The sequence below is a fragment of the Somniosus microcephalus genome, chromosome 12 (assembly GCF_052327205.1).
Source record: "Somniosus microcephalus isolate GS21.2 chromosome 12, FLI_Smic_1.0, whole genome shotgun sequence".
NCBI classification, from domain to species: Eukaryota; Metazoa; Chordata; class Chondrichthyes; order Squaliformes; family Somniosidae; genus Somniosus; species Somniosus microcephalus.
In genome coordinates this window covers 27,795,731-27,810,688 of record NC_140998.1, presented here as the reverse complement: position 1 = coordinate 27,810,688, position 14,958 = coordinate 27,795,731, and the positions used below count along the sequence as shown (strand labels likewise).

At 48.3% G+C, this 14,958-nt stretch overlaps 1 protein-coding gene across 3 annotated transcripts in view; it reads left to right on the top strand.

Annotated features, from left to right (window-relative positions):
- Positions 1–14,958, top strand: part of syndig1l (synapse differentiation inducing 1-like) — a 175,623-nt gene that overhangs the window by 26,747 nt on the left and 133,918 nt on the right. The window lies entirely within an intron of this gene.

The following is a 14,958-nucleotide window of genomic DNA, read 5'->3' as shown; positions in this document are numbered from 1 at the left end:
CCACTTATCAGCTCAAGCCTGAACGTCGTCCAGGTCTTGTTGCATGCTGACATGGACTACTTCATTATCTGCGGAGTTGTGAATGGCACTGAACACTGTGCAGTCATCAGTGAACATCCCCATTTCTGACCTTATGTTGGAGGGAAGGTCATTGATGAAGCAGCTGAAGATGGTTGGGCCTAGGACACTGCCCTGAGGAACTCCTGCAGCGATTGTGATGATTGACCTTCAACCATCACAACCATCTTCCGTTGTGCTAGGTATGACTCCAGCCAGTGGAGAGTTTTCCCCCCGATTCCCATTGACTTCAGTTTTACTAGGGTTCCTTGATGCCACGCTCGGGCAAATGCTGCTTTGATGTCTGGGGCAGTCACTCTCACCTCCCTTCTGGAATTCAGCTCCTTTGTCCATGTTTGGACCAAGACTGTAATGAGGTCGGGAGCTGAGTTGTCTTAGCAGAACCCAAGCTGGGCATCAGTGAGCAGATTATTGGTGAGTAAGTGCCGCTTGATAGCACTGTCGATGACACCTTCCATCACTTTGCTGCTGATTGAGAGTAGACTGATGGGGCGGTAATTGGCCGGGTTGGATTTGTCCTGCTTTTTGTGGACAGGACATACCTGGGCAGTTTTCCACATTGTCGGAGATGCCAGTGTTGTAGCTTTACTGGAATAGCTTGGCTAGAGGCGTGGCTAGTTCTGGAGCACAAGTCATCAGCAAGATATCCGGGATGTTGTCGGGGTCCATAGCCTTTGCTGTATCCAGTGCGCTCAGCCATTTCTTGATATCACGTGGAGTGAATCGAATTGGCCGATATGGATCATCCACTCGCCACTTCTGGCTGAAGATGGTTGCAAACGCTTCAGCCTTGTCTTTTGCACTCACGTGCTGGGCTCCACCATCATTGAGGATGGGGATATTCATGGAGCCTCCTGCTCCCGTTAGTTGTTTAATGGTCCACCACCATTCAACACTGGATGTGGGAGGACTGCAGAGCTTTGATCTGATCCATTGATTTTGGGATCGCTTAGCTCTGTCTATAGCATGCTGCTTCCGCTTTTTAGCATGCATGTAGTCCTGTGTTGCAGCTTCCCCAGGTTGGCACTGCATTTTTAGGTATGCCAGGTGTTGCTCCTGGCATGCTCTTCTACATTCCTTATTGAACCAGAGTTGGTCCCCTAGCTTGATGGTAATGGTAGAGTGAGGGATATGCCGGACCATGAGGTTACAGATTGTGGTGGAATACAATTCTGCTGCTGCTGATGGTCCACAGTTCCTCATGGATGCCCAGTTTTGAGCTGCTAGATCTGTTCTGAATCTATCCCATTTATCATGGTGGTAGTGCCACACAACACGATGGAGGATGTCCTCAGTGTGAAGACGGGACTTCGTCTTCACAATGACTGTGCGTTGCTCACTGCTACCAATACTGTCATTGACAGATGCATCTGCGACAGGTAGATTGGTGAGGACGAGGTCAAGTAGGTTTTTCCCTCGTGTTGGTTCTCTCACCATCTGTCGCAGGCCCAGGCTGGCAGCTATGTCCTCCAGGACTCGGCCAGCTCGGGTCAGTAGTGATGCTACTGAGCCACTCTTGGTGATGGACATTGAAGTCCCCTACCCAGAGCACATTCTGTGCCCTTGCTACTCTCAGTGCTTCTTCCAAGTGGTGTTCAATGTGTAGGAGTACTGAATCAGCTTTGGGAGGACGGTAGGTGGTAATCAGCAGGAGGTTTCCTTGCTCATGCTCCATGAGACTACATGGAGTTTGGAGTCAATGTTGTGGAATCCCAGGGCCACTCCTTCCTGACTGTATACCATTGTGCCACCACCCCTGGTGGGTCTGCCCTGCCGGTGGGACAGGACATACCCAGGAATGGTGATGGAGGAGTTTGGGACACTGGCTGAAATGTATGATTCTGTGAGTATGACTATGTCAGGCTGTTGCTTGACTAGTCTGTGGGACCGCTCTCCCAATTTTGGCACAAGTCCCTAGATATTGGTGAGGAGGATTTTGCAGGGTTGATTGGACTGGGTGCGCCATTGCCGTGTCCGTAGCCAGTGCCCAGGTCGATGCCAGGTGGTCCGTCTGGTTTCATTCTTATTATTGTATTTTGTCGCGGTTTGTTACAACTGAGTGGCTCGCTCGGCCATTTCAGAGGGCAGTTAAGAGTCAACCACATTGCTGTCGGTCTGGAGTTACATATAGGCCAGACCAGGTAAGGACGGCAGATTTCCTTCCCTAAAGGACATTAGTGAACCAGATGGGTTTTTACGGCAATCCGATAGTTTCATGGTCACCATTACTGATACTAGCTTTTTATTCCAGATTTATTTAATTAACTAAATTTAAATTCCCACAGCTGCCGCGGTGGGATTTGAACTCACGTCTCTGGATCATTAGTCCAGGCCTACCGGGATTACTAGTCCAGTGACATTACCACTATACTACCGTTCCCATAATCAGGAATAGGGCAAAAGATGTGCCCTTGTCAGCATTACCCACATTCTGAGAGCAAATGAAAAATGATTGCACTTCAGTTAAGTGCTGATGTATTTTATTTAAAAAGGTAATGGGTGAAATGCTAATGTGATATGCAAATCTCCCATCCTCTGACTCTGGCCTCTTGTGCAATTTCCCCACCACCCCTGCTCCCTTGCTTCGCCCCACCATTGGTGGCCAAGCCTTCAGCTGCCTAGGTACCCCTCTCTAGAATTCCCACCCTAAACCTCTGCCTCTCCATCTCCCTCTCCTCCTTCAAACCCTCCTTAAAACCTACCTCTTTGTACAAGTTTTGGTTCACCCTTCCAACTGTGTCTCTCTCTTTCCTTGGCTTGGAGTGCATCTTCTTCATGACTCTGTGAGGTGCCCTGGGATGTTTTTCTACCTTAAAAGTGCTATCTAAATGCAAGTTGTCATTGTCACTGCATATAATATATGCAGGGTCTGCTTTCTTATCTATATAATTTAAAGTCTTGCATCTAGAACATGGCCATGGGCATGGGAAAATGGCGCAGTCACAAAATATCTGTCACGTAAGATGGCACATGTGCAAAGTGTCCAAATATCATATTCATGAAAAAGCAACAAATCGCTGTGAACTAAACAATGGCAATGAGCAACCAGAAAGGGGCAAATAAATACGAGCAGCACTGGCGAGAGAGCCAGCAGCAAAAAGAACTGAAAATATTTTGGGGCTGAAAATCTTCAGCCCTGCTCCAATGGTGGAAAGGAGGCAGAGCAGGCGTTGATGACCTTCACTACTGGCCCTGCCAGGCACCTGCACCACTATGGGCACATCTTGGGTAGTGCCAGAGGATGAGGGGTTGGCCAAAGTGGTACTGACCAGCTAAAACTTTTGCATCCAGCACCACTTGAGAATATTATTAACATCTGCCCCAGGAACCCTAAGGGGGAGCAAAAACTGATATAGATAAGATCATAAGAACATAAGAAATAGGAGCAGGAGTAGGCCATACGGCCCCTCGAGCCTGCCCCGCCATTCAGTAAGATCATGGCTGATCATCGACCTCAACTCCACTTTCCCACCCGATCTCCATATCCCTTGATTCACCTAGAGTCCAAAAATCCATCGATCTCAGCCTTGAATGGATGTCGCCATTTATGTGGCGGTCCAGGCCTGGATCCTCGGTGGGTCATACTTTTACTGCTCAAAAGTACCCATACGTAGGTTCAGCCCGACATCCAGGTCACTAGGTGGTCACGAGGTCAGAGTCAAGAAAATTCCCAACTTGGGAATTTCCTCCCTGCCCCACCCCATTGAAACCAGACCAACGTTCCATCAGGAAAATGAGACTGGAGGCCAGGAATGCCCTCACCAACCTCATTTAAAATGCCTCTGACCGACCTGCTCATACTACAGACTAAGCTGTATGTGCCCCCACAAAAGTCCTGGAAATCCTGGGACAACATTAAAGGGTCAAAGACAGACAGGTCCTTTTTCTGAACCTTTTACACCCAAAGAACTGGTCAGGAAAAGAACGGTTTTTGCTGTTTTTAAACAGACATCATGGGGGCGAAATTTGGTTCCGCCTTGGCTGGGGGCGGTAACCAAATTAGCGCCTCACATTTAGTACCCGGGGCGGGAGTACCACCCCGGCCGGTAAATTGGGCTTAGCGCATCGCTTCCTCGCCAGGGCGGTATCTTGAGCACTCCACTTCCTCTCGGGGCGGTGCATGGGGTGCAAAACGCGGTAGCGCCGGAGGGCAACGTGGCCGCTCCACGTAGCACTGATGTGTTTCAGCGCCCCTCCCCTTCCATTAAAGCGGAGGGCTGCTGTGCCCTCTGTGGGCCATTTGACGGCCTCCACTAGCCCAGTAGGATGGCGTGGAGCTGTGGCCGCAGCCCGGCACTGACACGTGGTGCCAAACGGCGCAATGGCAGCTATGGACCACACCAAGGGCCGCCAAGTGGGGCCGACCTGGAGGTCGGCTAAAATAAATAATGTCAGCGTGGGGCGCAGCCGGGCCACCCCTTTAATTAGCACCCCACCAGCGGTGTGTAGCCCGGCTCACGACCCGCGAGGCTGTCGCTGACATCGCCCATGGCAACTTCGTGGGGCACAGCCGAATTTTGGCCGCGGAGCGCTAAGGAGCTGCGGCAGGGCACTAAGGGGTTGCATCGCTTGGTGATGACGTCATCGCCGGCGGCACAGCGGCCAGGGGCGCTTCCGGAAGTGGCGCGGCGCTATCGGCTAGCACCTCAGTAACGCCCCGCCGAATTTCTCAGCAGGCGCTATTAGCGCCTCCGCCTGGGCAATAAGCCCTTTGTGCCCCGTTAGCGCCCCCGGAGGCGCTAACAGCGGGCGCGAAGGAGGCGAATTTCGCCCCCTCTGAGTTAAATGAAATATTATAATCCAACTAAAATCTACTTTTCAATTTCATCTTTCTTCTGTTAATCTTACTGCTTAATAAACTCTTTTTTTGTAATTTTAGCCTGAGATATACGATCTGCGAGAGTGTTATTTGCCTGTCAATCTTAGAGATCAGAATGTATAGTGAGGAGGCACACTACTTAAAGTGCATACCCTAATGGTAAGAATGGTTCATTGTTTTTCCTGTGACCCACTACCCAGATGACTTTGCACATAAGCTCAGTTTAAAGGGAGTGTGGGCTTTCCTGTGGAAACAGAATTCTGTGTTGGACACAAAAAAATAAATATTTGCAGGCATAACACGAGATGTAAAGGATGTTATTCACTATTGTATAATATCCTGCACAAGTTAAATGATAAGATGGGCCCTTTAAACACAGTCATCCCAAAATACATTTTCTCAGAATCTGGATGACACCGAGAAAGGGCTCCCAAATTGTTTTAATTGTCTGTGATAATGAAGCTTGCAGTATGTGTAAAAATAGTAATTAGTGTAATAACACTGGATGTGAATAAATTGGAAACGTGCACTGCATACACTAAGCGGATAGCACTAAGATATGCATGAACCTTGAGAGCATTACTCCAAATGTACGGAGACACGAGCCGTACAGAAGCTGATGTGAACGCACTGTACAAAGAGGAGGTAGCACTGCCATGCACGAGCCAAACCGAAGTGACTGGTAAATTGTTAGCTGTTAGTGTGTGGACTCGACATTATTAAATCCGTGTGTTAATGGAGACACGGAATGCAGGAGTTGATTTAACAAGTCTTTACTGAATGGAGACAATCGGGAACTGAAACTACAGAAGGTTGCTAGCGCCTTTTTATACAGGGGTGGTCACTGCCGGTACTGCAGTCTGAGACCAGTTATTCTCTTAAAGGTACACATACACAACAATTCCTCCCCTTTTAGATAAACAGTACATAACATTCATTTAACAACTAAATGATAACTAATTACAATCACAATTACGGTTGCTAGATACATTGGTTGAGGTTAATCAATTATAAGTTCAGTCTTTGAGGAGGCTTCCTGATTCTGTCTGGATAACGCCTCTTTGGGGTATCAGGTTCTTCTGGCAAGGTTGAGTCGGGATCAATGTCGTTGTTTGGTTCATCTGCTTCCAATATCACCGATTCTGCGGTAGATGCAATTGGTACGTCGGTTTCATCACCAGGTGTATCAGATCGTGGTGTGGAGTTGAGGTTTTCCCGTGACTCTAGAATCTGGTCAGCATGGCATCTTACAATGCTCTCTCCAACGTCCACGGTATACATGAGAGGTCCTTGCCGTGTACAAATCGTTCCTGGCTGCCATTTCTCTGTGCAGTAGTCCCGGGCCAAAACTGGTTGACCTATCTTAAAACTCCTGGTCGGCCTTTCATTCATATTCTGAAACTGCCTGTTCTCCACATCTCTTCTGATGTTCGGCTTAACCAAATCCAAGCGGCATCGTAGTCTTCGATTGAAGAACATCATGGCAGGAGTTTGGTTGGTAACCGCATGTGTCGCATTCCGGTAGGCAAACAAGAAGTTGTCCACCTTGTGTTGTAGGGGTATATCTTCATTACACATTGCCTTGATAGCCTTCTTGAATGTTTGAACAAACCTCTCGGCCAATCCATTAGTGGCTGGATGATATGGGGCAGATGTGTAATGCTTAACACCATTGTTCTTTAAGAACCTCCGGAACTCTTCAGACACAAACTGTGGTCCATTGTCAGAGCAAATCTGTTCAGGCAGCCCATTCCTGGCGAATATGGTTCGTAAGACTGTAATAGTTTTTTCTGTAGTGGTTGAGGACATTTTTATTACCTCTGGCCACTTTGAATGTGCATCCACCGCAATTAAAAACATCGAGTCCATGAAGGGACCAGCAAAATCAATGTGCACCCTTTGCCATGGAGATGAGGGCCACTCCCATGGATGTAGAGGGGCTTGTGGTGGGGCGTTTTGGACCTTCTGGCATCCTGTACAGCTCTTGGTCATCTCTTCGATTTCTCTATCGATTCCTGGCCACCACACAAACGCTCTAGCTAAGTTCTTCATTTTTACCCCTCCCAGATGGCCCTCATGAAGCTCATTGAGCACTCTATCCTTCAATTTGGGTGGAATTACTACTCTGGATCCACACATCAAGGTTCCTCTGCACACTGACAGCTGTTCACTTCTCAGCGAGAATGCTGGCAGCAGTGGTTCGCCATGTGCTGGCCATCTCTTCACCGTTAAATCATAGACCTGGGATAGTGTCGGGTCATTTCGTGTTTCCTTTTCTATGTTTGCATTCATCACAGGGAGACATTCGACTATGGTCGAGTGGAATATCTCCATTGGATCCACTGCAAGTTCTTCTTCCACCGTCGGCAACGGTAGGCGCGACAATCCATCAGCATTCCCATGCTGTTTAGTTCCTTTGTACTCGATGTCATATTGGTGTGCCCCTAGGAAAAGGGACCACCTCTGTAGCCGTTGTGCTGTCATTATCGGTACGCCCTTCTGAGGGTTGAAAATGGAGACAAGAGGTTGATGATCAGTTATTAGAGTAAATGTTTGACCGTGCAGGTAGTGATTGAATTTCTTCACCCCCCACACAAGGCTGAGGGCCTTTCTGTCAATCTGGGCGTAGTTATGCTCGGCTGAAGTTAACAAGCGTGACGCAAAAGCTATCGGCCTCTCAGAACCATCAAGGAATTTATGTGACAGTACCGCCCCAATGCCGTAGGGAGACGCATCACACGCCAATCTTATCGGTAGTGATGGGTTGTAGTGAGCCAATACTTCTCTTGAAGTGATTAGGTCCTTACCCTTCTGAAAGGCCCGCTTACATTCACCGCTCCATTTCCATGCTGCTCCCGTTCGTAGTAGGGCGTTCAATGGATGCAGAATTGTGGACAAATTCGGCAAAAACTTATGGTAGTAATTCACCAATCCGAGGAATGACCTCAGTTGCGACACATTTTCAGGTGCTGGAGCCTTAACTACCGCTTCAATTTTGTCAGGGGACTTATGCAACCCCTCTTCATCAATCACGTGGCCACAATACAATATCTGTTTCTTAAAAAACTCGCACTTCGGGCGATTGGCTCGTAGCCCATGTTCACGTAGTCTAGTGAGCACCTGCTTTAGGTTGGCAAGGTGTTCACTGTCATCTTCACCTGTCACCAGGATGTCATCCAAGTAACACTGAGTCCTCGGAATCCCTTGCAGGACTTGTTCCATCGCTCTTTGCCATATCGCCGGAGCTGATGCTACTCCGAATACCAGTCGATTATACTGGTAAAGACCTTTGTGAGTGTTTATCGTAAGATACTTCCTAGAGGATTCTTCAACCTCCATCTGCAAATATACTTGTGCTAGGTCAATTTTTGTAAAACGCTTCCCTCCAGATAGTGAGGCGAAGATATCTTCTATCCTTGGAAGAGGATATTGTACTGTGTGAAGGACTGGGTTCACTGTCACCTTGAAGTCCCCACAGATGCGAACCTTCCTTGGCTCCTCAGACTTATTGTTTAACGTTTTCTTCATGACAGGAACGATGGGTGTCGCCCACTCGCTCCAGTCTACCTTAGATAACACGCCTGCATTCTCCAGATTCTCCAGCTCTGCCTCAACGGCTGGGCGAATTGCATATGGTACCGGTCTTGCTTTGAAAAACTTGGGAATTGCATTCTCCTCTATTTTTATCGAGGCGGTTACGCCTTTAAGAGTGCCCAGTTCTTGTTGAAATACCTCTTTGGCGTTAGCTGAGATTGTTGACAATCGGCCAGGAGTGACGTCGTCATCCTTTTTACCAGCCACCGTCAGTGCCTGAATGGAGTGCCAGTCTAAACTTATCTTTCTGATCCATTCACGTCCCAATAACGGTGGTCCACCATCTTGCAGAATGTAGAGATACAATTTCTGTATTTTCTTGCCGTTGTATTCGACAGGCACCCTTATTTTTCCTCTGGGGTATACTTTTTGCCCCGTATACATCCTCAAGACAATGGATGTCTCTCTCAAGGGTATGTGTGAGAATAGCCGCTCGTAGGCTCATCGATTCATGACGGTTAGAGCTGATCCTGTATCCAATTCCATTTTGACTTGGGACCCTGCTATCGTGAGGGTGACCCACATGGTTTGGTGATCCTCTTTTGCGATTACGTTGTGAAGTTTGAGACAGCTTAGTCTCTTGTTCCCGGATTCGCTATCGCTCATCTGGTCTTCGGAACTACTGTCCGTCATCTTTTGTACTTTCCTGTACGGTTCCCTAGTAGCCTTTTTGTTGTCGTTGGTCTTCTTCTCAGACCTGCAAACTCATGCAATGTGTCCCATCTTTCCGCATTGCCTGCATATTTTTGTCCTTGGACCAGCAGTCCTTCTGGTCATGGTTTGTTCTGCCGCAGCGATAACATTTTGCAAATCCCCGTGTCATTTCATGGGTGCCGCATTCCTGTGGCTTTTGTTGTATTTCCGCAGCTCCCCTTGCTGCTGCTTCATACGATACTGCCACGCTGAAAGCCTTATCTAACGTCAGCTCTTTCTCTGAGAGTAACCTCTTCTGGGTTCCTTCACTCAGGAGTCCACAGACAAATTTGTCCCGTAAGGTATCTGCCAGTCCTGCTCCAAACTGGCAGTGCTTTGATAGCTTGCGTAGTTCCGTAAGTAAATCAGCATTGCTCTCATTTTTATGCTGATTTCTCCTGTGAAATTTAAATCTTTCTGCTATCAGCAGCGGTGTAGGATTTAGGTGTTCCTGTAGGATAGCAACAATTTCGTTAAAACTCTTCGCCTTCGGTTTGGCTGGAGTAATCAGGTCCCGCAATAGGCCGTACGTTCTTGCGCCCATTAAATTTAGCAATACCGATGCCTTTTTCTCCTCGGCTATTTCGTTTGCCTCGCAACATACTTCGACTCTTTCCACATACGTGGTCCAGTCTTCACAGAATCACAGAAACCCCACAGAGCAGATAGAGGCCATTTCGGCCCATCGAGCCTGCACCGACACATATCCCACCCGATCCCCGTAACCCCCACACCAACACATATCCCACCCCATCCCCATAGCCCCACGTATTTAATCCCCCTAACACTAAGGGTCAATTTTTTTTTTTTTTTTTTTATCATAGCCAATCAACCTAACCCGCACATCTTTGGACTGTGGGAGGAAACCGGAGCACCCGGAGGAAACCCATGCAAACACGGGGAGCATTATCAAAGGCAGTGATATCACCAGTCTTTGGCATCTTGAAAATCTAAGATGGCGCCTCCTGTGCTTTGCCTTCGTCCCCGATTTAACAAAATGGCGCATCCCGCGCTTTTCCTTCTTCCCCGCCGAGTTAAGATGGCGCCTCCCACGCTTTCCCGCCGCTGCCGCTGCTGTCAATGCCGCTCTCCACGGTATTTTTATTTGTAACTGTTCCCCGTCGTGGAGCGGACCCTCTGGGACACTTCCCTCCCTCTTCTTAGGTCCGAACGCTGCCCGGCTGCGAAGCACCGGCTGCTCCCTGTGTGCTCCACCCTCTCTCTCTCTCTTCACTTCCCGACTCGCTGCCCGGCCCTGTTGCAGAGCCACCCGATCGAGCTCTAGCCCGCCGCAGCCCAGGAAGGATCAGTGCACTACCTGCCACCAGCCCGATTGGCTGGGAAACCACAGACTGGAGACCAAGCCTGGCTCTTGACAGTCTCTCCTGCACTTTTCAAGTCGATGATTTGGAGGGCGGTTGCCCACAGTCGACGCCCGTTTCTCGAGTTTCTGTGGATTATTTTTTAAATTTTCTCTGTTCTGGCTTCGACCGTCAATAACGTCGTCTGAGGTGCTGCCGAGTTGCAGGTAAGTTAGTTTCTTACTCGTCACCAGTATTAAATCCGTGTGTTAATGGAGACACGGAATGCAGGAGTTGATTTAACAAGTCTTTACTGAATGGAGACAATCGGGAACTGAAACTACAGAAGGTTGCTAGCGCCTTTTTATACAGGGGTGGTCACTGCCGGTACTGCAGTCTGAGACCAGTTATTCTCTTAAAGGTACACATACACAACAGACATGAACAGGCAATAACACTGAGATGTACACAAGCCATACAGTACCTGAAGCTGCCAGGCATCAAACTCTTCCCCCACCTCAACCTCCCCATGATACATACTGAAATAATCAATGCCCCTATTCAACGAAGGAGGGAGACAGAAAGCAGGAAACTATAGGCCAGTTAGCCTAACATCTGTCATTGGGAAAATGCTGGAATCCATTATTAAGGGAGTAGTCGCAGGACATTTAGAAAACCATAATACCATCAAGCAGAGTCAGCATGGTTTTATGAAAGGGAAATCGTGTTTGATAAATTTATTAGAGTTCTTTGAGGATGTAATGAGCAGGCTGGATCAAGGGGAACTAGTAGATGTAGTGTATTTGGATTTCCAAAAGGCATTCGACAAGGTGCCACATAAAAGGTTATTGCACAAGACAAGAGCTCACAGTGTTGGGAGTAATATATTAGCATGGATGGATAGAGGATTGGCTAACAGAAAACAGAGAGTTGGGATAAATGGGTCATTTTCAGGTTGGCAAACTGTTACTAGTGGGGTGCCGCAGGGATCAATGCTGGGGCCTCAACTATCTACAATCTATATTAATGACTTGGATGAAGGAAGCGAGTGTACTGTAGCCAAATTTGCTGAAGATACAAAGATAGGTGGGAAAGCAAGTTGTGAGAAGTACACACAGAGTCTGCAAAGGGATACAGATAGGTTAAGTGAGTGGGCAAAAAATTGGCAGATGGAGTCTAATGTGGGAAAATGTGAGGTTATCCACTTTGGTAGGAAGAATAGAAAAGCAAAATATTATTTAAATGGGGAGAGACTACAGAATGCTGCGGTACAGAGGGATCTGGGGGTCCTCGTACAGGAAACACAAAAAGTTAACATGCAGGTACAGCAAGTAATTAGGAAGGCAAATGGAATATTGGCGTTTATTGCAAGGAGGATGGAGTATAAAAGTAGGGAAGTCTTATTACAACTGTACTTCTCTTCTTCTCCTTCTTCTTCTAAGGCAGTCCCTCGGATGACTTGCTTCCACATTAAAAGTGAGTTCTCAGGTGACTGATGAGTCCAATGTGGGACCTACAGTCTCTGTCACAGGTAGGGCAGATGGTGGTTGAAGGGGCGGGTGGGTGGGGTGCTTGGGTTGACGTGCGCTTCTTGCGCTGTTTGCGCTTGGCTTCTGCTTGCTCCTGGCGAAGAGACTCGAGGTGTTCGGCGCCTTCCCGGATGCTTCTCCTCCACTTTGTGTGGTCTTGGGCCAAGGATTCCCAGGTGTCAGTGGGGATGTTGCACTTTTTCAAGGGGGCTTTGAGGGTGTCCTTGAAGCATTTCCTCTGCCCACCTGGGGCTCTCTTGCTGTGTTGGAGCTCCAAGTAGAGCGCTTGTTTTGGGAGTCTCGTATCGGGCATGCAGACGATGTGACCCATCCATCGGAGCTGATCGAGCGTGGTCAAAGCTTTGATGCTGGGGATGTTGGCCTGAGCGAGAACACTGATGTTGGTGCGCTTATCCTGCCAATGGGTTTGCAGGATCTTGCGGAGGCAGCATTGGTGGTACCTCTCCAGTGCTTTGAGGTGCCTGCTGTACATGGTCCATGTCTCTGAGGCATACAGCAGGGCAGGTATCACTGCTGCTCTGTAGACCATGAGCTTAGTGCCGGGTCTGAGGTCCTGGTCTTCAAACACTCTTCCTCAGGCGACCGAATGCTGCACTGGCACACTGAAGGCAGTGTTGGACATTGTCATCAACGTCTGCCCTTGTTGACAGTAGGCTCCCGAGGTATGGAAAGTGGTCCACGTTGTCCAAGGCCTTGTTGTGGATTTTGATAATCGGGGGGGCAGTACTGTGTGGCGGGGGCAGGTTGGTAGAGGACCTTTGTCTTATGGATGTTTAGTGTAAGGCCCATGCTTTTGTACACTTCGGCGAAGGTGTTGACTATGGTTTGGAGTTCGACCTCCGAGTGAGCGCAGACGCAAGCGTCATCTGCATATTGTAATTCGACGACAGAGGATGGGACGACCTAGGATCTGGACTGCAGGCGATGAAGGTTGAACAATTTCCCATTTGTTCTGTAAATTAGCTCCACTCCAGCAGGGAGCTTACTGAGGGTGAGATGGAGCATTGCAGCAAGGAAGATCGAGAAGAGCGTTGGTGCGATGACGCAGCCTTGTTTGACCCTGGTCCGTACATGAATTGGGTCTGTGGTGGAACTGGCTCATGGCTTGCATGTCGTCGTGAAGCAGGCGGAGGATGGTGACAAAGGAGGATGGTACAGGGCATTGGTGAGACCACACCTGGAGTACTGTGTACAGTTTTGGTCTCCTTATTTAAGGAGGGATATACTTGCATTGGAGGGTGTTCAGCGAAGGTTCACTAGGTTGATTCCTGAGATGAAAGGGTTGTCTTATGAGAAAAGGTCTATACTCATTGGAGTTTAGAAGAATGAGGTGTGATTTTATTGAAACATATAAGATTCTGAGGGGGCTTGACAGGGTAGATGCAGGGAGGATGTTTCCCCTCGTGGGGGAATCTAGAACTAGGCGGCTTAGTTTTGGGATAAGGGGTCGCCCATTTAAGACTGAGATGAGGAGGAATTTCTTCTCTAAGAGGGTCGTGAATCTTTGGAATTCTCTACCCCAGAGAGCTGTGGAGGCGGAGTCATTGAATATATTCAAGGCTGAGATAGACCGATATTTGAGCTACAGGGGAGTCAAAGGTTATGGGGAACAGGCAGGAAAAGTGGAATTGAGGCCAAGATCAGATCAGCCATGATCTTGTTGAATGGGGTAGCAGGCTCAAGGGGCCGAATGGCCTACTCCTGCTCCTATTTCTTCTGTTCTTCTGAGCAATAACAAATGGAATTGATTTCCCCAAACTTGATACTGTAGCTCCAGCATTTACTTGCTACCAGCGACTAATCCATTGGGAAACTAAAAGCAAGATTCCCTCAAAAACCGCCCTTGGGTAAGTAAGTTTGCAATTAGTTGAAAGAATTGGCCAATTCAATTCTAAAATCACAGACTCTTGCAGCACAGAAGGAGGCCATTCGACCCATTGTCCCTGTGCTGGCTCTTTGAAAGAGCTGCCCAATTAGTCCCACTCCCCAAGAATGGCCGAAGAGGCAAATGGAAAAGTTCCCCTGGTGCAGCAGGGATGCTCCTCTGGGGTTTAAGGGGTGATTCTATGATCCTGGTCTTCCCCTGGGGAGCTGCACACAGGGAGCATGCGTCCGAGAACCGGGGCCACAGTGTGTTAGCCGTATCTCCGAGTAGTTGCCATCTGTGGCGGGACGTGTTCCTGAAGGTTACATCGTGTGATCTCCTCCTCCAACCACCCCATGCAGTCAAACGGCCTTATTTTTCCCATCTCCAATAATTTTGCATCTCCAATATATTTATGACTAATAAAACAAATCCTGTATTTTTTTTAAAGCCCCTATGGTGTTTCTCTATCCCCTATGGAGATTAATCTTCAATTCCTGTAGACTTCAGGGCACTCCTGCAACCCTGTTTCCGAGCACAGCTCCCCACAAGAAGCATAGCCCCTTTGTTTTTCACTAAGTGTGTTAAATGAGAATTAATTGCTTCGCCAGTGGGAGTTTTTTAAGCATGCTTTCAGGAATGAGCAGCCTCACTCTCTGTGCTTTCTTGTCAATGGGTTGCCCTATAACTAATGCACAACTGAGCAGCCGGTCACAACACACTTGCCATGATGTTGTTGAGCTGCTTTGCCATGCACTGACTGAGCTCAAACCTGCAGACGTTGACTATTGCTGCTGTACAGTGCGCAAGTCCCCGGTGCTTTTTCTTGTCCTGATCGGCACAAGTACAAATCTGGCAACCACTTTGATGAGATTCTTTTTATGTTAAATGGAAGAAACCCCCCTCTCTTTACACGAAACACTACGATAGCTTCAGCGTCTTGTGTGTTGCTGATTTGTGCTACATTCTTGACTCGCATTGGAAGTCTGCAAGCTTGACTGGTTTTTGCTGGGCTGTTGGCTGGCATCAACCAGCGTGACTTGCCGGTTTCTAGCTGAG